Here is a 26,309-nt window from a genome sequence, read left to right as displayed (position 1 = left end):
AGTCAAATGATGGATATTTGATGGAAATATGCATCAGAGGACGTTGCTTGTGTGACGGTCAGACAGTAAACAATAACTACTTTCCAGCAGCAGCTACCGTTAGCAAAAGGTAGACTAAACGCTGGTGAATATCAAGTTGGAGAAGTTGTTATTTTTAATTGAAAGCAACATGATTAAAGCTCTGACACAGTTTGCCATTCTTGTTGTTGTTGTGAACAATATTTACGCCACGGTTGCCGAGAAATGCAGCCATGTAATCAACGTCAATATGTTGTGGCTCCACTCTGGCTCTAGGCAGTGGAAAACCAAACTGGTTCCCAAGTTAAAGCCACTGCGAACCAAACCAGCACAGAGTTAGAAAAGAACAGATTCTCAGTGGATCTCGGTGCTGATTGGTTCTCCTCATTCCCATCCCTATTCCTATATACATTTTACACACACACACACACACACACACACACACACACACACACACACACACACACACACACACACACACACACACACACACACACACACACACACACACAGTTAGCATAAGTAACCATATTTATCTTACTCTCTATCTGCATGAATGACTTAATTAAATGTATTTGTAAATTGAATCCACTGTGCTCAAACACAGCACAAAGAAATTAACAATCCCCCCCCCCAAGTACAAGTATCAAGCTGGAGAAGTCATTCTTTCATTGAATCTGGCTTCGTAAGAATAAGAGCAACCTGATTAAAGCTCTGACACAGTCTGCCGTTGTTGTTGTTGTTGTTGTGAGCAATTCACACTAGCGTTGTTGAGAAATGTAGCCACGTAATCAACGTCAATATGTTGTGGCTCCACTCGGGCTCTAGGCAGTGGAAAACCAAACTGGTTCCCAAGTTAAAGCCACTGCAGCACAGATTTAAAACAGAACAGAACAGATTCTCAGTGGATCTCAGTGCTGATTGGTTCTCCTCACTCTGACCAATCAACCAGACTCATATCAAGCCTCCATCAGTGTCTTTTGATGCTGTGTTTGGGGTTGTCCTGGAAACCAGCCAAGGCTTTATGTGATGCTGGGCCCTCATGGGTGATTTAGGCTTCACCCCTCCCCCCACACCACACCGAAACCCCCCCAAAATGCACCATGTGCTGCGTCTGATTAGCCGGCCTCTGAGCGCCCGTGCTGGCGGAGCAGCATCTGATAATTGATACGGCCACCGGGGAGGCCTTTGTGTGCTTTGTTGAGTCAGGACTTGTCACTGTGGCCCGGATTGGACAATAAGAGCAGCTGTAACTCTGAGCAGGAGCTGTGATGATGAAGAGGAGAGGAAGCTCCTCTGCAAGGGACTGACTGGGAAACAGTGGAGGAGGAGGTTTTTGTACAAGAGAGGAAAGGACAAACATCTCCAGCAAAAGACTTCTGTGTCTGACATCTCTTCTGAGGCACTGTAGGATGGTTGGGAATAACAAAGAGTAGGCTTCAGGTGATGAAGAAGAGAGGAAGCTCCTCTGCGAGGGACTGACTGGGTAACAGTGGAGCTGGAGGTTTAGGAAGAGAGGATACAAGAGTTAGGACAAACATCTGCAGGAAAAGCCATGGTCTTCAATCTCTTCTGAGGCACGATAGGAGCTTCTGTTGGAGCTTGGGAATACCAAAAAGAGCAGAAGGTTCAGGTGACCCCCCTATGTGGCCTGGATACACAGATGCTGAGAGGGGTCTGTAACATGTGTTGTGTCAGCATCCACAGAGCCTAAACTGGGCAGGCTTTCCAGGCTTTTGTTTTCACGCACACACTATGACATTTTTCATCTGAAGCCTTTGTTTCTAGCTGACAAAATGTTGAAGTTCAAGTCGTTTTGTTTGGAGTACTGGCAGTTCCTGTGTCTACAGCCTCTGAATGGTTTCTATAAAGGGTAAGGTGCTATTATGAGTGTTTATTATAAACCGTGTTTCTTTACCTTGTTAAAACTGCCCTCTAACATCGTGTCGGTGCTTTGTGGTAACTCTCTGGCAAATTGAATCAGCTCAGACAGTTTATTCTATTTTCTGTCGTAACGTGTCATGAATGATAGGCAGTCTGCATGCTTTTCTTTACTCTCATGTTGAAATGAGGCACGAGGCCCACGTGCCTGTGAGGTCAACTGGTCTGAATGGGAGCTCTTTTGTTGTGTTTTGCCCCTGACAAGCTCTGTGTGTAAGTCTATTGTGTGTGTGTGTGTTCCCACTCAAAGTTATTGGCTCGACAGCGTGAGGCGACACGTGCTCTGCAGCTCACTGGAAACCACAGTCTGTGTTAAACAAAAGCTGAACATGTGGACATTTTTTATTCTTTTGTATCACCGAAAATAATAGTATTTAGTTGATTTTACCCATACTGTAAACTGCAGTTCAGTTGATATCGGAGCACCACTCTGTCTTTGCAAAAACATGTAAAAGTCACTGTTGGTCAACACATTGGGGATGTTTACTTAATAAATAGATAGATAGATAGATAGATAGATAGATGGATAGATGGATAGATGGATGGATGGATGGATGGATAGATAGATAGATAGATAGATAGATAGATAGATAGATAGATAGATAGATAGATAGATAGATAGATAGATAGATAGATAGATAGATAGATAGATAGATAGATAGATAGATAGATAGATAGATAGATAGAATTATAATAAATTATTAACTTTACCCACTCCAGGCACTATAAGTCAGGATAACTTTGTACCTGTCCTTTAACTTTATGGAAGTAAGACAAAGTGGATTAAACAACCCCTTTAATGACATATTGCTCAAACAAATGAACTGGCATGCTCACATGTCTTTAGAGAGTTGTGTATAATGGAAGCCTTTCAGAAAACCTCACATCTAGCAAATGAAGTGGAAACAGTCGTTAATGTGAAATTATGATGCACAGCAGGAGAGGTAAACAGAGTGGTTTCAGCCATATGTTTTCCTCAACATACAGTATTTGATGTTAATGGCTTACTTAGAAAATATGAAGCCATGGGGGTCGACTTAACAGTGTGTAGATGGTGTGTCACCGAATAGCTGATGCTAAAGTGTCTTGCAGCAACAAGGGACAGAGGATGCTGGAAAAATGAATACTCTACCTTCTTTGGGAATGAAGAGCACTTTGAAAACCCTACTTCCTTTGGGAATTCCCAAAAACGGACATCCAAACACACGTCTAGCTCAAGATATGGCTAGTTTCTAGAGATCTGACTATACTTTTGGAGGGGTTAACAAATCACTAGAAAATAGATTTTAATGGATTTCAAAGGAAGTTAAAAGATAAAGATGTTCATGTTTCAAAACTCAATAATGACATATGATAAGAAATACCTGTCTTTAAGAACTCAGTCAACTAAAGACTGTTAAACCATTGGTGCTCAAGCGAATTGGACCTCCGATACACCTGCAAAATGGTCCATTACATCAACTGAAAGGCATTTATTAGAAGAGATTTGTTTGAAGACATTTAAATGCAGTGTACAACTATCCAACTAAGTGACTCACTCAGCTTGAAAACTAATTTCGGCAGGTTTCTTCCTCGCCTTTGTTTTGTCTCATTTTCTCGGTGTAATGAGAAAAACACCCATGGGGTCGTTTGGTTGAAGTGAGCAAACTCTTGGTCTGGTTTAGAGGATGGTAATCAAAAAGGGGAATATGTGATGTGTGGAGGAGCATCACTGAACTGAAACACACCTCCAGGTCATATTTATTCATGAGTCCACCCATCCCCCACCATTTCTCTCGGGGGTGAAGACAAAAACACCCCCCTCTTCACCACGACTCAGCTTAATGCCTGTGTGTTTTCCATTTAAATCCCAGGCAGGGATTGGATGCTGGAGACCCATTTCATTAAGGGTGAGGACGAGCTGAACCTTTGTGTTGCTTTGAGTGTTCATTTAATGTGAAAGTTCCTGAGCCAGACTGCAATCAGTGCGAGTTATACACAAGGGGCAGATATTATTAGTGCTTTGATTTTTCATCTGGAAAATCAGGAGCAATCCACACGCTATATATTTAGCATTTTGAAAATACATTTCAGGGTCAACACACACTATTTTCCCCACTGTTTTATCATCCTGCTTTGTTTCCTTTCCATCGACTGATAGTTAGACGTCTTGATGCTTTAAATATGACTTTTTTACTGTTGTCCAGAGGATTTTATCTTACAGTTTTTTGTGCTTTCACTTATGATGAGCCAATATTATATGTATACAATAGAGTGGCGAAGTCACGCCCATCTACTTCCGGTCCATGGGACCTTATTTCGGAAAAATAATGTATTGAAGTCAATGGAGAGAGAAAACTTATCTTTCGATCCCGTTTGAATTGTGCCACGAATTACACATATGATGTTTGTCAATCTTAAAAAATCATTTCCATGTCAAAAAAGTCACAGTTTGTCGTAAAACTGTTGAAATATAAGACTATGAAAAATACGCAACTAGAAAGACTACAAATCCCAGAGTCGCCTAAGTGATGTCACAATTGTTTTCCTCCACTAACATAGAGATAGCTAAGATAAGATAACTTTAACAAGATGCCTGTGTGCTTAGTACCAGGTTGTTATCATACCAGCAATGGGTCTTGCTCATTCTTTCGCTTCCCGTCTGATGAAAGGACCAGGAGTGGCTGGATCAAGTTAGCTACCTAGCTAGTAGCAAGCACGTTAGCTAGCATTACAGCCGGCTTAGCCTTGTCATTTTTATTAGCCTTAACATGAAGTAACATTAAGTAACCCAAAATGTTAAACAGTACGAGTAGTAGTCATATTTCGTGAACCCTTTGAAGAGTACTGTCACACCGGTGTGATCATTCTATAATGGCGCGTTTCCACTACAGCGCGGAGCACGGTTTAAGAGGGCTGTGACGTCAGCGGCCCGTTTTTGGTTGCGTTTCCACTTGGCCTAGTACCGGCCGGCGGGTCCTAATTCACAGTTTTTCTGGCCTCATAAAATCGCGGGTCTAGGGCCAGAGACAACAAGGCTGAGTCGGGCTGAGTATGCTAAACTAGAGAGAGAATCGCTGGCAAGGGGGCTACAACTACAACAAGATGGACATATTTGACCGTGATTTAATTGTAATACACGTTTCAAAATGATGCCGAAGTAACAACATACTGATACCGGTTAGTAAAAACCATGAATTAATGCTTTGACAAGTCTGCAGACAGACGGCAGGCGAAAAACCTTTTAAAATGCGTGTTTTCTAAATGGAGATTGGCTAAGCTAACGCAGTATATGCTCCGACCGTCCACACTCACAACAACGGCCTATACAGACATAAATAAAGCAGCGACTGTATTCACCATGACACAGGCAGTCTGTGGTTTGTACTTGTTTAACTTTTGTCTAGTTTCTGAACAGATATGAGGAGCTGTGAGCTCTGAGGGCTAACAGCTAACGGCTGTGTTGTTTTTCTGGGGTTCTCATTGAAGATGACGTCACGGCTCCGCCTATTTTGGGAGAGATCTTCAGATTAGATATTTTGTCTTTGTCAATTCTCCAGCCGTAGCTTTTAATAAAGAGTCCTTGCTCCAGAACTATCTTTGACAACCCACAGTAATTAAGAGTTCATGGAATTATTTATATGAAAGAGTTTATGGAAAGAAAGGTTTTTCAATGCTCTGTAATGCTGACAACATTACCTCCATTGTGTTTATTTGGAGGCCGACTTATGACAAACGGATATCTCTAAATTCAAGCAGGGTTGTAATTGCCTGATATCACTATTGGTATGCCCACAGTTTTTTTTGTATCTTAGGAAACCTGCAGTAGTTCCTTTGCGATTACATATTTTGGTGGTGACATTTCTCTGTTTTCCTCCAGGAGTTCAATGACCCCGTTGGTAATGTGTCACCTCCTGCTGTTTGTCCTCTAATGGATGTACCTGTGTGTTAACAGCCGGTTGACAATAATGGTTATTGTGTTGATGGGGCGTGAGGAGGACCTGTGAGGAGCCGTGGATAAATCTGGAGTTAGAGCAGCGAGATGAAACACTCTCTGATAGATCTGTACCCTCATGCTGCTGTGGGTCACTGGCCCACATCAAACTGTCCAAACATGGGAGTTCATCAGCGCTAAAGACACCCCCCTCCTCCCTTTCTGCCTCCCCTTCATCATTCACGCCCACTGACTCCAATCGGAAAGGCCAGTTCAAAACAGACCCAAACACACTCCCTTCTTTAAAGGTAACCTATTATGCAAAATCCCCTTCTTCATGTCTCTTCTACATCAACATGTGTCCCCTCTTCTTCATGTCTCTTCTACATCAACATGTGTCCCCTCTTCTTCATGTCTCTTCTACATCAACATGTGTCCCCTCTTCTTCATGTCTCTTCTACATCAACATGTGTCCCCTCTTCTTCATGTCTCTTCCACATCAACATGTGTCCCCTCTTCTTCATGTCTCTTCTACATCAACATGTGTCCCCTCTTCTTCATGTCTCTTCTACATCAACATGTGTCCCCTCTTCTTCATGTCTCTTCTACATCAACACGTGTCCCCTCTTCTTCATGTCTCTTCTACATCAACATGTGTCCCCTCTTCTTCATGTCTCTTCCACATCAACATGTGTCCCCTCTTCTTCATGTCTCTTCTACATCAACATGTGTCCCCTCTGCGTAAAGAGACTCTGAAAGTTTCAGGAACAAAGATTCTCTCTCTTTTTGTCCTGATCCATTTTTATAAAAACCTGTCTGAAAATGAGCTGATCAGATTTTGGCCACTTTATGATGTCATAACGATGTTGTGGCTTGTGTAACCATTAGCCAATCACCAACCAAGGTAACCCCCCCCCCCCACCTTATCATCTGAATCTCCTCCTAGAGCACCATTGTGTTCTTTTTAACCAAATATCTCTCAGAGGGGCGTGGGGAGGGGCTCCTTATTTTCATCTAAAGCAGGGGTGGGGAACCTTTTTCCTCTCAAGGGCCATTTCAATTTTTACAACAATCTCCGAGGGCCGTACAAATTATTGAGCTCTGCTTAAAAAAACTATAATCACAGCCCATTCATTTGGCCTTTCTTTCATGCTGTGCAAAGAAAAAGCAACCTCTTAATCCAGATATCTCACCATGACTCGCACATGCATGCACGTGCACGGCTGTGGCATGACCACCAAAACATAAAGATATGGACACAAGACATGTGCAAATGTATTTAGTTTCCTATCCATGTGAACATGATTTAAGTGGGGGGGGGGGACCTAAACTCCTCTAGGGGGCATGCTCCCCGGGAAGATTTTCTTTTTAAATGTTGAAGTTAAAAGCATCAATCTGGTGCACTTTGAGAGCAACATTAGGAGATCTATGGATACATCTCTCAACACTCATATGAAACAGAACTGTGAGCAGATTTTCTTTTTCTTTATGGATATTTGACAAATCACTCCCCTTTTAAACTGTATTCTTGTTTATTAATAACTTTATAACTTATAATGATCATATAAAGATGTGCTTTTACCTCACTGGTTGGAGAAAAAGCTTCTTATATTCGTTAGCATAGCTAGCTAACCAGATGCTGATAACAACAATGTTATTGACTGTATGATCAGTATGACAGATGAACAGATCGCCACTGGGCTTTCAACTAAAGACAAAGCCACGCAAAAACTGCGGCATGTGTACGGCTCCTTATGGGTACTGCAATTTTTGCCGGAGCGGCGTTCTGGTGCTCTCCGTCAGAACTGCACCCTTGTCAGACGAGACATATACCACGTGATGACACGTTAGGCTCGTGTTGTGTTCAAGGACCCTGACCTTGGCCAGGAAAAACAGGCACTCGCTTTTTTAATTATTTTGCAGTCTAGATTTCTTTAATTTTTTTTTTTGCATGTGTTTATAAATTACCTCGAGGGCCATATCAAATGGTCTCGCGGGCCGTATATGGCCCGGGGGCCGGAGGTTTCCCACCCCTGATCTAAAGTAACAGACAGAGAATCAGCTCTTTTGGAACAGGACACCCCTGATCTAAACAGAGTGAACGTGGGGAGGGTTTAAAGGGTCGGTTTGAAATCATGCTTCACTGTTCCTCCTAATCCACTTTACCCCACAAACGTGACCCAATCCCACCAGTGTATCACCATTTACTGCTTACAGAATAATTGGACATAAAAGTGTCTCCTTCATGCGTTTCAATTCCCCGTACAATGATCTAGGCTTTGCCGTTTTTCCTCAAGGATTCATCTGATTACAGTGTTTTCTATCTAAAGTTAACAGTGAGAGCCACGGCCTTTAATATTCCACACTCATTGTGAACAGTCCTGGCTGAAGACCAGAGTCAGGACATCAAACAGCGTCTTTAGGGAGACGGTCCCTGATCTTTCAGACTGATCCCAGCGGAGCTCATCCTAAGACTTTACAAATGCAGATGAATCTCAGATAAATCTCCAGAGGCTTTCTCACCAGGACCCCCGAATAATGGGAATAACCTTCATTCTGCTTTTTTATCCTCAGAGCAGCTGCTGTATGTCAGGGATAATGCAGCGGGACTGTCTTTATAGTGAAAGGAACTAAGACAGGATGATCAGTCTTGAATCATCCCACAAAAGCTCACTGCATATTAAAGTGCTTAATACACAGCTACTTATTAAATAAATCGATACTTCGCCATGGCCCATACTGTGTTCCCTTTAGTGTTTACTTCCTGTCTGTCTTCTTCTACTGTTCCCTTTAGTGTTTACTTCCTGTCTGTCTTCTTCTTCTGTTCCCTTTAGTGTTTACTTCCTGTCTGTCTTCTTCTGTTGATTTCTCTCACATCCAGCTCTCCGTCTTTGAACCTCTCCTTTTCTTGCTCTCTTTTCCTTTATTTACTGGGGACAGTTAAGCCATCGTGAATTGACGTTTTGTGCTCTCCACGAATATAAAAATGTTTTCCGCTGTGTTTTCTAATGGATGAAAACGAATGTGTGTTGTCCACAGCTGACGTTAAATTGAGCTTCTTTCTGTGTATTGATATGACTGCACATTGATCAGAGCGTTTTCCAGCATGTTCTGACTCTGATCTCTGTCATATTCTCTTCCAGCAGCTCTTCACACACAGATCTCTGCAGACTAACAGCCTGTTCTCTGCTACCAAGTGGCAGACATGCCTTGTAGCGGTCAGTTTGATATCAGACTCTCTCTGTCATTTTCTTCATGCCATGAAATTGGAACATCAGATCTGACGCCCCTTGTTAAATTGATCTGCTGTGTAACTGTGTCAGTGTTAGTGGCAGTACTAGGCCGATTTTACTGGGGGGGTGTGTGCTGAGGTCAGTCATTTTATGAGAGGGGCACATTTAATGGGGGACATATAAGAAAAAGATAGTGTTCAAGAGTTAAACTTTTTGAGTTTAGTATTAAGTGATGATGCACAAAAAAAACTAAAGCAGATAAAAAAGCAAACATAATTAATTCAAGATTCAAGGCTTTTATTGTCATTCGCACTTAGCTACAGTGTACAGTAGATATGACAATGAAAAGCTTAGGTCACAGGCTCCTCCAACAGTACAACACCATAAAACAGATAAAATAGTGCAAGTAAATACAAATAAAATAGTGCAATAAGAGTCTATATACAAGTGATAAATAATGTAATAATAATACTTTATTATGAACAAAACGTTACAGAGACAACACTATTTTTGGTGTTTGTTTTAATAAGACAATTTGTGTAAATGACTAAGTTACAATTTTTGTTTTGTGACTTATTTTTTGTTACTTGGGTCCAAGTTACAGCACAGTAACAGAAACTCCCCCACAGAAATGCCCATTAACCAGCCCAGGTTAAAGCCCAATCTTTGCTGCAAGACTATCACAAATTGCTTTATCATAGATGTAATCTCTGTTAATCCAAGCTTTATAGAACGTGTCATGGTGCAGATTGAAACTGATGCTCCCTGAGTTTATAATACGTATTAATTAAGTCTGCTTATGAACTTGTTTCTTCACTGAAATCAGGATATTCAGACAAGGGAGAAAAACTAAAGGCAACAGAGACATTCAGTTCTTCTTCATTCACATTTCTGACGGTAGCTTTAATGACCCTGCCATGAGAGTGGGGTTAAAAGAGAGACAGACAGAGAGACAGACAGAGAGACAGACAGAGAGACAGAGAGACAGACAGACAGAGAGACATACAGAGAGACAGACAGAGAGACAGAGAGACAGAGAGACAGAGAGACAGACAGACAGACAGACAGACAGACAGACAGAGAGAGAGACAGACAGACAGAGAGACAGAGAGACAGAGAGACATACAGAGAGACAGACAGAGAGACAGAGAGACATACAGAGAGACAGACAGAGAGACAGACAGAGAGACAGAGAGACAGAGAGACAGACAGACAGAGAGACAGACCCTTACGCAAAGAAAATATATTTCCCCATATATTAACTGTCAATATATTGCATTATTTTGTTTTCTGATTTACTGGTTAATTGAAAAGATTTAATAAAGGAAATCTTGCTGTTGGCTACACCAAGTGATACTGATTAATAATCAACATGAAAAACATATTTATTCATATCTACAAAATATATTGAAAATATATTGAAGATATATAGAATAATATATTGTGTTAATATATTACAATATATATATATATTGAATAATATATTGTGATAATATATTGTAATATATGTGATAATACATCAGTAATTGCCGCTTTCCATATATTGAGTAATATATGTAAATATATATAATATATTGGTTGTGTATATATGTGAACATACATTTACTATATATTAACATTCATATGGGGACATGTAATATATATATTCACAAATATATGGGGACATGTATGTACTATATATTCAGATTTATATGGGGGCATGTATGTAGAATATATTCACAATTATATGGGGACATGTACTATATATATTCACAAATATATGGGGACATGTATGCGCTATATATTCAGATTTATATGGGGACATGTATGTAGAATATATTCACAATTATATGGGGACATGTACTATATATATTCACAATTATATGGGGACATGTATGCGCTATATATTCACAATTATATGGGGACATGTATGCACTATATATATTCAGATTTATAAAAGACCATGTACGTACCATATATTCTGAACATGAGTGCAATATATGTTCACAATGAGGAGAAATGCATGTTCTGATAAAAAAAATCTTTCATTTCATTTCAAACCTTTATTTATGCAGGTGAATCCCATTGAGATCATTGATCTCTTTTTCAAGGGTGACCTGCTACAAGTAGGTTCCACATGAATACATATAAACATAACAGAAAAACAAAAAAGGACATCATACAGCATATTTACAGTGACTACAGTTTACATAGCTAGTAACATTTACAGGTTCCAACAGTTTCCGATTGGATAGCATCTATCCTTGCTTTAAAAACATTTAGTGGAACCAAATTGCTCAGCTTCCATTCCTTTTGTAGACTGTTCCAAGTTAGCGGAGCTGCGCATCTAAAAGCTATTTTCCCTAAGACAGTCCAAGCAGTTGGCACATTTAATAAAACCACAGCATTCGATCTCAGGCAGTAGCCACTTACAATTCGCCGTGAGATCAGGGAGCAGATGTAGGATGGAAGTTTCCCTAACATGGCTTTGTATATAAAAATGTACCAGTGACTGAGCTTCCGTACAGTTAGTGAAGGCAAACCTGCCCTTGCATACAGGGTACAGTGATGGGTTAATGCTTTACAGTTTGTCACAAATCTCAGTGCACTGTGATATTACTCAATGTACCGCAGGTCTCCCTTGTAAAAGAGATCGTTGATCTCAATGGGATTTTTAACCTGGATAAATAAAGGCTACAAACAAACAAGGCGGCATCTAACTTGATCAGGTAATGGGCAGGTGCATTCATATAGATCAGATCACCATAGTCCAGTACAGGTAAAAAGGTCACAGTGACTAGCCTTTTTCTGGCCTCAAGTGAGAAACAGGACTTGTTCCTGTAGAAGAAACCTAGCCTAACCCTCAGTTTTTTAAGCAGGTTATTGACATGAAGTTTAAAAGTGAGACAATCATCAAGCCAGATACCAAGGTATTTGTAACAGGTAACCACTTCAAGTTTTATCCCTTGCGTAGTTACAATATCTAAAACAGGCTCTGGTGTCTTTTTAGTTTTTGAAAAGAGCATTACCTTGGTTTTATCAACATTTAAAAGAAGCTTAAGCGCTGAGAGCTGAGTCTGAATAATGAGAAGCTTAATCTGTTTTTTTCTATCAATGTGTAACAGTTATCAAAATACTCATTAAAAGAAGGACAAGGAAAGAATAAAAGAAAAGGCCTATAAACAACACATTATGTAATGACTCAAGAACATTTTCATGTAATTATGTAATAAAACCCACATTTTGTAATAATCTGCTGCATTCTGTAACAGCCTGAACGCAATATAAAATAAATGTCCCTGTATTTTGTAATAAATTATTACATTTTGCAATGGTTATTACAAAATGCGTAAGTTGCCCTTTTAAAAAACTGTAATATTCATTATGTAACCATAACCAAACTGTAAATATATCCCAAAATTGATGTTGATATACATGTTGGCTAATGAATATGGTAACACTTGATCTAGTTTTGGCCAATGAAAGATATTCTACTGAAATATTTTTTAAATTATGATTAAGGATGATTCATGGTTGAATAAATAAATAAACAGTTGTAATGTTATTGTTTGCAACTCATTTTGTAATAACCACAGCAATATGTAATAATATATTTCAAAATGTGGCGACATGTATTACATATTTGCATTGAACTTGTTTACTACATAATGGGCAAATTATTACAAAAGGAGGTGTTATTACATAATGAAGGGAAAATGTATTACATTTTGTATAGGTATAGTTAATAAATGATGCATTGTTATTTCATACAGGGCCAACAAGAGCAGTCTGTTATCCTATTTAACAATCTTGTTTTTTGTTTCACCTGGTGACAACTTTAAACATGAGCTGATCACTCATTAAAACAAGGTCCGGAACAGGGCCAAAAAAACAGTCTTGTACCCTATTTGATCGTCAATCTTGTTTTTTTCGTACCTTTACTCACAAATTCTTGTGTTAATGGATGTTCTTATATCTGATGTCTTGGTCCCTGGATGGTGGTTTACTACAGCATCTGTGGAACAGAACAATTACAAATAATTAGAAGTTCACAAAAGACAGCAGGAATTATAACAATATCCATAATATCTATATTAAAGCATGGGCTGGCTTGGTGAATAATGTGGGAATACAAATAGTGGAAGAATAGGCTTTGTACATTTTCGTCTGAGTGTGGCGCTACTGGTTGGTATATTTTATGGAATTTGGACCAAGCATCTGCATCTGTGACAGTTCTGTTTAAAACTTAAAAAAATGTAATTGCATTCATCTTTAAAGGTGGGGTAGGTAAGTTTGAGAAACCGGCTCGAGATACACTTTTTGTTATATTCCATGGAATACTCTTAACATCCCGATAGCAATGAATATCTTCAGTGCTTTGACAAAAAATCCATAAAAAAATATCATCTGTGGAAGCCGTGGTACTGTAAAAAGCACAACCAATCATTTTAGCCGGCCCGGCTAAAATGATTGGATGTCCTACCTGCCTGTCAGCCTTCCATCTGTGCACAGACTTATCTCGTGCCCTCATTGGTCATGTGCGCATTCGTGTGTGTTGGAGGAGGGGCTCTGTAAGGAAGTGGCACATTTTTTCCGGCTGTGTATTTTCAAATTCTAGCGATCTCGAGCTGGTTTCTCCAAAATTACCTACCCCACCTTTAAAAGACTACTTTTATTGAATGAGAGTTTTACCTAGCACAATGAGCCTGGGGTGGTGGGAAGGGAGAACTGGGCCTCGGCATCGGCAGGAGTGGTAGTCGCCTATGAGTATTAGAATTTAGATGAACAAAGGCATAGAAAAACCCTGAAATATGTACTGACACAAAGCTACAACCCTCGATTTTGTAAGTAGTAGTAGTAAATACATACGTATATACAATATACAACAATACGCATAGTGCAATTAGCAGTACCAGTAATAAAATAACTGAATAAATAGTAGTAGAACCTTTATTTAGCCAGGAAAATCAATTAAGAACAAATTCTTATTACAATGATGACCTGACAGGAGGCAAAAGGCATCCTGAGGGGATGGGGTTTGGGAGGAAAAAAATAAAAAGACAGACTCCGGGCACTACAGAACCCAGGAGACAACACAATGACACAGAGCAGAGATGACAGGCATAGCAGTTAAACATATAAAATCTCTAAAACAATATTGCTGTGGTTCAATCTGTCATTAAAATAATATAGAACATTCATCCATTCAATCATTCATTCCTTCATGGCAAGGATAACTAAGCTGAATAGTGAATAAAGTGATATGTGAAAAGTAAAATGACAGTGAAATTAAATGACAGTGCGTTCCTTACCACTGCGATCTGGCTCCTCTGTCCTCGTATCTTTTGGGTCTGATTCCTCACTACTGATGTCTGCCTCTGCATGGGCCCTCTCTCCTTATTTATTCTGTCTCAGTCACCACTGCTATCTGGCTCCTCTGTCCTCTTGACTTGTGGTTCTGCAGGCTTAGTTCGACCTATGAATTTCAACAATGCTCCTGTAAAATATATAGATATATAGTATTATGGGTCAACATTAATATAACATACACTGGAGAGCAAAATGTGAAATGCCATTGACTGTAGGCTACATATTATCCACACAATTGTCAGCAGGGGCAATAACAACTAAAATGTGAACTAACTTGAATGCATTAGTCCACAACACATAGCCTAACGTAGAGTAGAGAATGAATGAATGGTTTCTGCAAAATACACAGAAATAGAAATAAGGTTCAAATTACAATAACTAACCAGACGATGGTTATTAATAATAAGCAACAGCAATACTAATTGTTGCTAAAACACATTAGACACGTTGCAAACACACGGCTAATAAAAGCTAAGTTAGCATCTCATCCACACACTATCATAGCTTAACTTAGCTAACTAGCTAGCATTAGCTCAATTCCTGAACAACATAGAAACTAAAAACGGGACATCAAGACTCATTAACACACTGACTGAGCAGGACACTATGCATACAATCTTATAACATTACCAACACTAAAGATCTGCATATATGCTCACATTCTTCACGAACGCATTCTCTCTGTGACGATGGTAATTATGCATGGGACGATGCGCAATAATGTCCTGAACGTACATGTGTAACCAGCTCGAAGACCCGTAGCTGAACTACTTTAGCTGTCCCTAAATGTGCCTGACTAAAACACGAACGATATAATGCAGATCAAGGAGAACAAGGGGAATTTACAAGACATAGACTAATGGCGCATTTCCACTACACGGTCGGCCTCGGCCACACTCGGTACGGCTCGGTACGGCTTGGCCATGTTGGGCCTTAACAGGGCCGACTCACTTCATGCTGCGCTTCCATTACAGTTTAGGAACTGGGGTAGTTACTATAGTAACGCAGTGTAGGCGGAGCCGTGACGTCATCTTCAATGAGAAATCCAGAAACACAACACAGCCGTTAGCTGTGAGCACTCAGAGCTCACAGCTCCTTATATATGTTCAGAAACTCGACAAAAGTTAAACAAGTACACACCACAGACTGCCTGTGTCATGGTGAATACAGTCGCTGCTGTATTTATGTCTGTATAGGCCGTTGTTGTGAGTGTGGACGGTCGGGGCATATACTGCGTTAGCTTAGCCAATCTCCATCTAGAAAAACACGAATTTTAAAAGGTTTTTCGCCTGCCGTCTGTCTGCAGACTTGACAAAGCATTAATTCATGGTTTTTACTAACCGGTATCAGTATGTTGTTACTTCGGCATCATTTTGAAACGTGTATTACAATTAAATCACGGTCAAATATGTCCATCTTGTTGTAGTTCTAGCCCTCTTGCCAGCGCTTCTCTCTCTAGTTTAGCATACTCAGCCCGACTCAGCCCTGTTTGTTGGCCCCGATAGAACCACAATTTTCTAGGGCCAGAAAAGAGGGGAAAAAGTGGCCCCGCGCCGTGCCGCGCCGGAACGAGGCCTAGTGGAAGCACAACCAAAAAAGGGGACGGCACGACACGGCACGCTTAAAGCGAGCTACGCGCTGCAATGGAAATGCGCCATAACTGTGGTTACATTACTTAACTAGCTCATCATCGTCACCAGTCAGAAAATGTCCGTTAGCCGTGGGGCTAGTTTTCGCTATGTTAAACTCCATTGACTTATGCTAAAATGTTAGCGATCTAAAGGTCTGCTATTTTTGGCTGTTTTGGGTCGACTTCAGTTGACTGTAACATCGAAAATCTTCGAAATTGAATGTTCACAAAGCTGCGAACCGGTTATACACTCATACACGAGGGAACTAACATAGCTAATTTAACTAACGTTAGCTAATGTAGCTGGTGTAGTGCCGAGAGACGGGACATACGGATTAAGCAACTAGACTACTTATAGTGTACATGCAGAATTATTTCAATTTAAAATAGTTTTAAATGCTCACACACATACCTGACTCTGGTGCTGTATTTTCCTCTCGTTTCTTTTTAATTTTCCGTTTCGAAGCACCTGATGAATGCTTTCTCTTTGACACTCAGCGACAGAATCAACAGACAGAGGCAGCAACGCAGATTTGAATCTGCCAATCAGATCAATCTATTGCTGGAGAGGGGGGGGGCTCCCCGAAATCAGCCAGAAGTGGCGCATTCGAATACTGTTTGGGCTGTCTGCCGTGGGTGCGTTCCACTCCAAATAGCCGGTCGGCCGTAATATATGCATAGATATATATGCGTGCATATATTCATATATATATGCGTGCATATATGCATATATATATATTTATATATATATATATATATATGAATATATATATGCGTGCATATATGCACGCATATATGAATATATATATGCGTGCATATATGCATATATATATGCGTGCATATATGTGTGTGTCTATATATATTTATAAACTGTATATTATTTTCCATCATTCAATGGACAATTTGTACTTTTTTTATATGTAGGCTACCATCAAACATATGTTCATATAAAGTGGGTAACTATACAAAACGAAGTGAGATAACTGTTTATGAATATCTGTTCAATTTTATGTAAACTCATGAAAGATAAATGAGTGTTTCAATAAAACTATTACATATAAATGTATAGTGCAGTTTTTGTTTTCATTGCAATATATTTTTTTTATATGTATCAATATATAGCCATACATGGTCCATGCATATATTGCAATATATTTAAAAATATAAGGACTACTTTCCCATATATGGAAATGTATGATCCAATATATTGTATTATATTTACCAATATATTACAATATATTTTTGTTTCATAAGGGGACAGACAGACAGACAGACAGACAGACAGACAGACAGACAGACAGAGAGAGAGACAGGCAGAAAGAGAGACGAACAGAGAGACAGACAGATAGAGAGACGAACAGAGAGACAGACAGAGAGACAGATAGAGAGAAATGTCCAGCAGCTGCTCACAGGAAGGCCACAGAGGCCAATGGGGAGTGAGAATACTTGGCTATTCTTAAACGTCTAAAATAACAAAGGCAAATTTCTCACATGATCACTGTGAGGATTTGCAGCGTATCCTTTACATGTACGTAAACTTTTGGTACGACTTACTACTACCAATTACTACACTGGGGAAGCAGAGTTAATGTTGCTGTAGGTGGCGTGAAGTACGAGTGGTCTTTCAAACTATTTCTAATGGTTTATTAGCAACATGGACATGCAGACTGGCTAGAAACCAAACAAAAAAGTAGTTTACTTGGAAGCAATTGATAACAAGATGTCGTTCATCACAACCTTAGTGTGTCCAGTTTTGAAAGCAAGTTAGTTTTTACACCAACCAGAAGCCAATGGCTGTGCTCTTGTTGCTCTTAATCTTACGAAGCAAGACTGAATTGAAAAAATACTTCTCCAGCTATTATTACATATTATATATAACGCCACGTCGCTGAACATTAACCGGGTCAACGTATGGCCTATTATATTGCTATCATTGTGGCATTTGCCTTTTTCAAATGGTGTGTTTGTTACCCTGATCTTAGTTGATCATGTGATCTTACACCTGATAGCTGGTATTTAATTAAACCAACAGAACAAATTATTGTACAGAAATATGGTTTGCATCTGCAGTGTTAAACAAAATACTGGTTTGCAATCGGACACTGTCTCCGACCTGGCCGTGAAACCACTTCGGTTTAAAAAGCGGTAACAATAACGCATTATTTTGTCGTGTGATTCAGTTTTGTTTTGCCTTGGTTCTAATTAGACATCTGTGGTTACTTCTGGTTATACTGAACACACAGAGCAGACTGCTAATGAAGGCTATTGTCCACCGTCCAACTTCATCTGCTGCTTCATGGAGCTTCTCTGCTGCTTTTCTTCAGGCTACACAGCTGTTCACTTTCCTGCAGCCTGCTTCACTTGCCAGGATATTTTTTCCATTTTCCACACACATCATATATCTCCCAAGTTAACTTTTACGCTCTGTCTCACTATGATGACTCAGCAAAATGAATCCCGGGCCTGTGATGTTTTTCTATTCTCCTCTGCTTTGAAATAGTTGATAAGTGATGCATCAAAGCGGCAGTGCGTATCACATTCCCTCTGCAGATACCATCTATTTGTGAAGAAAAGGTGGCACTACAAAAGGGTTGCAATGACAACAAACACCAGTAAATCTCCACAGAGTAACAGAGATGATTTGTGGAGGAAAAGCATGGCAGCAGTAAGTGATAGGCTGCTGAAGAAGGGGCTGCAGGAATGTGAACATGCACAGAAGCTACGAGGGGTTTTACTCCCGTCTGCTCTGGCCTTACTTGGTAATGCTGCAAGTCAACAGCTTGACAGAGATGTTAAAAGTAAACACATCCTTTACTCAAGTAGAAGTACAGATACTCATGTTTAAAAATACTCTGGTAAAAGTAGAAGTACTGACTGAACTTCTTTACTCAAGTCAAAGTAAAGAAGTATGGGCTTTGAAATGTACTTAAGTAAAAAGTACCCATAACTAGCAGCTGTTTTAAAGAGTACCTGACCTCCCTTTATATTAATAGAACAATAATGTCATTGTTAGCTAATGAATGTTTCCATGCTGAACAACGGCAACATGACAACGTTTTCATTGGTCCCTCTTCTTTAGAGAAGACCAGGAAATGATGGATACACGGATCGTGTTCAAATCAATAGGCACGCAATGACTCTAAATAATAATGATCACGCCACCAAACACACATTCAAACTAAAGGAACCAGCCTGTTTGGGAAATGTAAGAAGTAGAAAGTACAGGTATTTGGGTTCAACATGTAAGAAGTAGAAAGTACAGGTATTTGGGTTCAACACGTAAGAAGTAAAAAGTACAGGTATTTGTGTTCAAAATGTAAGAAGTCAAAGTAGAAAGTCGTCAGAAAAATAAGTACAGTAACAAAGTATTTGTACTCCACTTCTGCAGCTTGATGTGTCTACTTTTACAAAAGGCTGGAGTACTGAACGTGACCGAAGTAACCCGACCTCTGGGAAGGAATATTAGTCATTTTCCCGCAGGAGCAAGAAAAGACTGGTACATGTTTTGTGGTGAGAGAGAGAGAGAGAAGGAGTGGCATGGGTGGATGCTGGTAGGAGAACTTCTGCTCTCTCATTTTCAACCACCAGTTGCTTCAAACTGTTCGTTTTTTTTTACCTCTCACCAGAGAACATAAACAGTTCGAACTTTGAGTTTTCACGCTGGCGATGTCAGGGATATGTGGGATCTAATGTGGAAATACTGCATTTCAGTTCGGACAATAAGGTAGGGTTTCCTGTTGGCTTTTCCAGTGATACATCATGCTTTATGTAGAATACTTAGTTTGTTTTTAATATATATTTGGACACCTGTACTATATTTAGCATTTATTTTAGGCAATGCTTGCAAATGTAGGCGTTAGGTTTTGTTAGCAGAGGTCAAATGATTAGGTTAATGTCTCAAAAGTTGTGAAAAATCTTTGCTTTTTATAAAAATGGTCATATTTGGGAATTCAAGAAATGTCTAATTGCATTTGCAGTACAGATACACCTGTTGTTACTTATTTGACACATGACTTAGATACAGGGGATGTACCTCAAATTAAACGGCAACCTACTGTAACAGTTCAACTTAAAAAGTGGACTTAAGTTAAGGGTGGCTTGTGACCCCGGTCATTGGTTTTTATATCTACCACTACCCTGAAGAAGTGAAATTACCAGCTAAAGAGACTATGTAGACATGCCGCTGAGTAATGTAATGGGAATGTGTTGATAATAACATACATGTGCTTAATGGATCCTTCACATGTAGTGTGACTAATCCATCTTCTGAGGGGCTCATCGTTGCATGGTTGGAATACGGTCTCTAAAACACATAAATGCAGGTGTCTTTTAAAAAGAATCCAAGGCACACTGTGGGTTTGTTAAAAATGTAATTTCCAAAATGTTTGCATGGCTATTTGTATTAAAACAAACAAACCCTTATGCTGGTGTCGAATCCACTGTTAATTAAGCAGTCTGTAATTATGTACTACCGCTAACAATGATGTTGCTAGCTAGCTAACTAGCATACTGGCTAACACAGCTGCCGTGCAAGAACAACAACGTAGCTAGCTAACTACAATTCCAGTTACAAAATAAGCCAGAAATGCTACATAACACGCTAACAGAGCTGCTGTGTGTGATTTGAAACAAAAATACAGTGTTGAAATTCCAACCCAGTCTCACGGCATTTCGTGTTATAGTCACGAAATTAATTTAATCTATTGATTCGTGTTCACCAACACGATTTTCACATTTTTTTCGTGTCACACAGAACGATTTTAAAAGCAATGTATTTCTATTGGTAGTATGTTTCGTGCCTGCAACACGTCTTTTTGTCCGGTCGGGTCTTGGAAGACCAGAAGCTGTGTGGTTCATAAAAACATGTTCTTACTCAATATCTTACCCTAAGCCTAACCCTATCCCTTTTATTTTAAATTGCATAATGTCTGAGTTTTTTTGCCGTCAGTGAGGAAAAGAAATGGCTCAGAGCCTCAGAATACTGACATCTGTATTTTATGTCATCTTTTTTTCCTTCTAATTTGTTATTATTTGGTGCAGGCACGAAACATACTACCAATATAAATACATTGCTTCTAAAATCGTTCTGTGTCAGAATACTTAAATCTGTATTTTTTTAAATGTCTTTTTCCTTCTAATTTGTTATTATTTACATTGCTTTTAAAATCGTTCTGTGTGACATGAAAAAAATGGCGAAATCGTGTTGGTGAACACGAATCAATAGATTAATTTCGTGACTATAACACGAAATGCCGTGAGACTGTGTTGGAAATTCACACACTGGCAGTGTAGGCCTACAATTCTTAAAATAGTTTTCTATCTGTGTTTTACATTTTTGTTTTACTTTTATGTATGCACAACATCAAGTCAAATTCCTCGTACGTGTCAACCTACCTGGTAATAAACCTGTTTTTGAGTCTGAGAAGGAGATTTACTGGACTTGTTCCTCAAAACACTTCTTATTTCCATGTGGATATTCAACAACTGTTCTTTCCGTGTTATTGAGAGCATTTGAAACCATGAGAAATGCTGTAGGAAATGGGTAAAAGCATTAATGGTTTCTGCACGGTGATTACACAGGGCTAAAATTAGTGGGCATTGTGGTAAAAGCAGCCTGAGTCAGCAGCAGCCAATCACCATTCATAAACTCCTAAGGTCTGTAATTCCAGTCTCTGTGGGTCAGCCCGCCACAGTTTTAGTTCTTTAATACAGAAATGTTCCTCCCTCTCAGGCATTTTATTGAGTGTATGATCCCTGTCTGGTACACAGCACGCACACCGTCTTGTGTAACTTGGCAATCACACATTTTCCACCGTCTCTACTTCTCATGAATGCCTCAGTTACACACTTTTTCCCTTTTGGCTTGGAGTCCCTTCTGTCTGCTCTGCTAAAAAAGACCACATACTCACTCACACATGAACATGGAGTCAAGTGTGTGGTATTTTTAAAGAGCTATACCTTAAATTATCCTCGTCCACATTTACAGTTTCAGTTTCAGTTCCTTGTTACTATCGACACACAGCACTATTAGTTCAAGCTGATTTCCATTAACTGTGGAACAAGTTATGAATGCAGCAGATACTGTATATGAAGTTAAATTGGAAAATAGCGAACAATAATGTAGATAACTAGCTAGCTAACAGCAGATATCTTCATTCTCGGGCACAGCAAATACTGTATAATCAAGTTATTTTGGCAAACATGTATACATGCAGATATACTACCTATTTAAACATTCAGCCGCCAACACATAGACAATTTAGCATTAGGCTAATTAGGCTAATATTCTTTCTCGTTTCAATTCAATTTACTCTGCAGAAAATCCTTAAAAAACTAGCCTAGTCTTGACAAGCTAGTCACTGGCGCGTTTCCACTACAGCGCGGAGCACGGTTTAAGTCCTAATTCACAGTTTTTCTGGCCTCATAAAATCGTGGGTCTAGGGCCAGAGACAACGAGGCTGAGTCGGGCTGAGTATGCTAAACTAGAGAGAGAATCGCTGGCAAGGGGGCTGCAACTACAACAAGATGGACATATTTGACCGTGATTTAATTGTAATACACGTTTCAAAATGATGCCGAAGTAACAACATACTGATACCGGTTAGTAAAAACCATGAATTAATGCTTTGACAAGTCTGCAGACAGACGGCAGGCGAAAAACCTTTTAAAATGCGTGTTTTCTAAATGGAGATTGGCTAAGCTAACGCAGTATATGCTCCGACCGTCCACACTCACAACAACGGCCTATACAGACATAAATAAAGCAGCGACTGTATTCGCCATGACACAGGCAGTCTGTGGTTTGTACTTGTTTAACTTTTGTCTAGTTTCTGAACATATATGAGGAGCTGTGAGCTCTGAGTGCTAACAGCTAACGGCTGTGTTGTTTTTCTGGGGTTCTCATTGAAGATGGCGTCACGGCTCCGCCTACACTGCGTTACTATAGATACTACCCCAGTTCCTAAACTGTAATGGAAATGCGCCATAAAGTGAGCCAGTCCTAACGAGGCCTAGCCATACCGAGCGAGGCCGAGCGAGGCCGTGTAGTGGAAACGCGCCATTACTTTGTATTCTGTATGCTTATGCTGCATTATGCTTGAGGGTTACACTGGGAAAAGGCTGCTCAAAAAACAAGTAAAAAAATAATGAAAACAAGGTGTTTTAGCTTGTAATCAACAGAAAAATCTGCCAATAGAGCAAGGTATATTTAGATAAATCAGATCTTGTAATTAGCTGGGAAAACTAATTTTGAACCAGGATCAGGAAATGTAGTGTTACAAAATAAGCCAGAAATGCTACATAGTTTTCGGTTTTCCGATTAGTTGTTGATTTTTCAATAAAAATGTTTAAGAAAAACGTTTAATCTGAGGTTCAACTCAAAATAACATGTTTTCAAGAGTCTTTGTCTAGAAACAAGACCCTTTATCTGACTGCATTGTTACTCCTTAAGTTATTATGTTTTATATCAAGTGTAAAAAGATATTCTGACTAGATTTTAGACTTATATACTTGGCAAGATTTCAAGATTTTGTAGTGTAGGGTTTACCCGGTCCTTAATACACTGATTTAACCGCGATTGAGGGCATATGGTTTTAAGAGTTCTTGTTTTTCGTAAATTGACTTGCTATGCTGATCCAATCCACACTTCTCCCTGTCCTCATTGTGTATGTTATTCATGGAGAAAGCTTGGTTCCTGTCCACTAGCTGTCAGAGGATGCCACAGACATCTTTCCTTCTCGTACACATTTCTGATTGGCCATGTTTCCGCTACAATTAACATTTCTGGCTACAACAGAAGTGTGTGTAATGACTCAGAGGTCTGAGGCAGGGCTGTGTGGGTGTTTTTGGATCACTCTGGTGTCTGTCTGGCAACACAAGCAAACATGCCCACAAACACTGCCAAATCCAGGCTGGGATTCTCTTCAAATGTTGTAAGAAAATGTCACATTGCACTGCATCGCTCATAGGTAGCAGGGTCTACTGTTCTCTGCCTGCTTCTCACACCTAAGGCATTTCACAGTGTTATTGTTGAGAGTGACAGATTGACCCTCTGATAGCACTCATCTTTCTCTGAGCGCTGTGTCGTCTTCCTGCAGTGCATTCCTGAAGAAAGAAGTCATACCTCGATAACTCTCCGCTCACATACAGCTAATTTGACCCTCTGCTCTGTTTCCTCTTCCAGCGAATGCTTGACTTCATACCAACTCCATCTGTGTGTGTGAGTGAGGTGTTTTCTCCCATTATCTGTAAGCAAGGCAAGTTTATTTATATAGCACCTTTCTTTTTTTGTGATATCTTTGTTATTGACATTTGGCTGCAAACAATTACACAGTGTTTTTTCAAGACAAAGTAATTGTACATTTTAAGTTTGTCTGTCCGAAATGCCTTTTTCTTACACAAAGATCAAATAAAAACAGTAAAAAGTACGAACAATACGAACATTAGGGAGTGATCAGGACTTCACAGTAAAATCATACGTTTGTAAAAATAAAATCTGGCCTATGAGGTTTTACGAAATCAGTCCACTTTCTCCATCGTGACACAAATAGTTCCAGATGATGATATCCTCTCCATTTTGTAAATGTATAGCACCTTTCAACACAAGGCAATTCAAAGTGCTTTACACAAATGAAAGACATTAAGAGCATTAAGAAACATATTATAAAATGGCATTTAAAAACACTCATTTAAAAGCAAAGATAATAAAACATGAATAACAAAGGTACATGAATACAAGTTACAGTGCAGTGTGAGATATGAATAGTTCAATTCAGTCTTCAGCCTGGATTTTAAAGTAGTAGGGAATTTTTAACTTACGATACGATACGATAACACTTTAATGGTCAGATCAAGTCTGAAATGTGACTTGCATCACAGCAGCTCCATGTGTTAAGGCCCGGACACACCAAACTGACACCAAAGAACTGACACAGACGGACCCCGACTGTTGTGTCGCCTCGCGTCTCTGCGTCTTGGCCATGTGTCGCACTGGAACACACCGCAAAGACTTCAGCCGACGACCGAGAAGCACGTACGAACTGCGCATGCGGGAGTGGCAATAACTCTCCTTACCAGCAGGCGGCGGTAGTGTGTATTCGTCATTCAAAAGAGGCAACAACCGGAAGACAGACTGCGTGATACACCGAGAGAAGAAGAACAGACTGCGTGATATAAACAAACAACAAATAGCGTGTGCGTTCCATTTTCACTCTACAGCGAGAAGCTCATGGGGCTTTCCTGAACCTGAGTCGAGAGCTGGAGTTAAATGAAATCTCAGATTTGCCTTCTTAATAGTTTGTTTGGGTCCCTCACTTCCGTTTCGCTTCTCATGCACTGATTCGCTAGCTGAACAGCCAATCAGAGTGATTTCTTTTGCCGACTGCCAATTCGACATGTTGAATCGGCGGGTTTTCGGCCGAAAAGGTGTCGGCACGGCTGAAAAGACACGACGGTGTGGTACACACAAATCTGAGTAGGGCGTGTCGACGCTCATCGTCGGCCTGACGCCCACCGACGGCCAAAATCGGCTTGGTGTGTCCGGGCCTTTACATCAACATAGACACATATCAATACACAATACATGGAAAACAAACAACAAACATTTAACATAACAGCACGATCAGTGAGAGAAAAGCTGCTCAAAGAGCCTTCAGCGTGCATTTGATCTGGATTCAGCTCTGTGTTTACTGAGAGGATTGACTGGAGCACAAAGGATGCTTCAGTCTGACTTTATTGAATCTCCCATTAGATGGTAGCAGTTCATATTCTCTGTTCAGAGCATGCTTTGGGTCCCAGATGATGTTGTTGGACAGCCTTATTAGGATGTTATGATTTGACTTGCTTCGCTGGAGTGTTTTTTGTAATAAATGATCTTTAAAGAACCCAGTTTTTGCAGCCGTTCGCAGACTTTTTGTGTGTGCATGCCTTTAAAAAGGTTTGCCAGTGAAACAGTAGAGGCCAGGAAACTTGATCTACTGGAAACCAAATGAGCTCTGGGTATTATTTATTCAAAGCAGAGACTGTCGCTGCCAGTTTGAGGTGACCTAAGAGTCTTGTTTGTCTGCCTCCTGTACTCCTGGCGTCAAGAGGAGAGGAAGTGCAGTATCTTTGTTGCACCCGACAATAAATCAGCTGGTTTCTCGTCGACTATTCCAGCGCAGCTTTCTGGAAAACGCAACACACCAGCAAGCAAAAATCTGGTGTTTCAGATATTCTCCTGGATACC

At 39.9% G+C, this 26,309-nt stretch overlaps 1 protein-coding gene across 3 annotated transcripts in view; it reads left to right on the top strand.

Moving 5' to 3' along the window:
* iqsec1b (IQ motif and Sec7 domain ArfGEF 1b) overlaps positions 1-26,309 on the top strand; it is a 228,098-nt gene that overhangs the window by 123,408 nt on the left and 78,381 nt on the right. Inside the window, exon 1 of one of the 3 annotated variants that reach the window (XM_034121556.1) lies at positions 19,786-19,808. The exons of the other annotated variants lie outside the window; for them this stretch is intronic. The gene's annotated coding sequence lies outside the window, so the exon portion shown is untranslated. Of the gene's footprint in view, positions 1-19,785; positions 19,809-26,309 lie in introns of those variants that run through there. 3 annotated transcript variants of the gene reach the window in all.

Source organism: Trematomus bernacchii, unplaced genomic scaffold (assembly GCF_902827165.1).
Source record: "Trematomus bernacchii unplaced genomic scaffold, fTreBer1.1, whole genome shotgun sequence".
Lineage (NCBI taxonomy): Eukaryota > Metazoa > Chordata > Actinopteri > Perciformes > Nototheniidae > Trematomus > Trematomus bernacchii.
The sequence above is the reverse complement of the archived record's forward strand: the minus strand, read 5'-3'. Positions and strand labels throughout refer to the sequence as shown.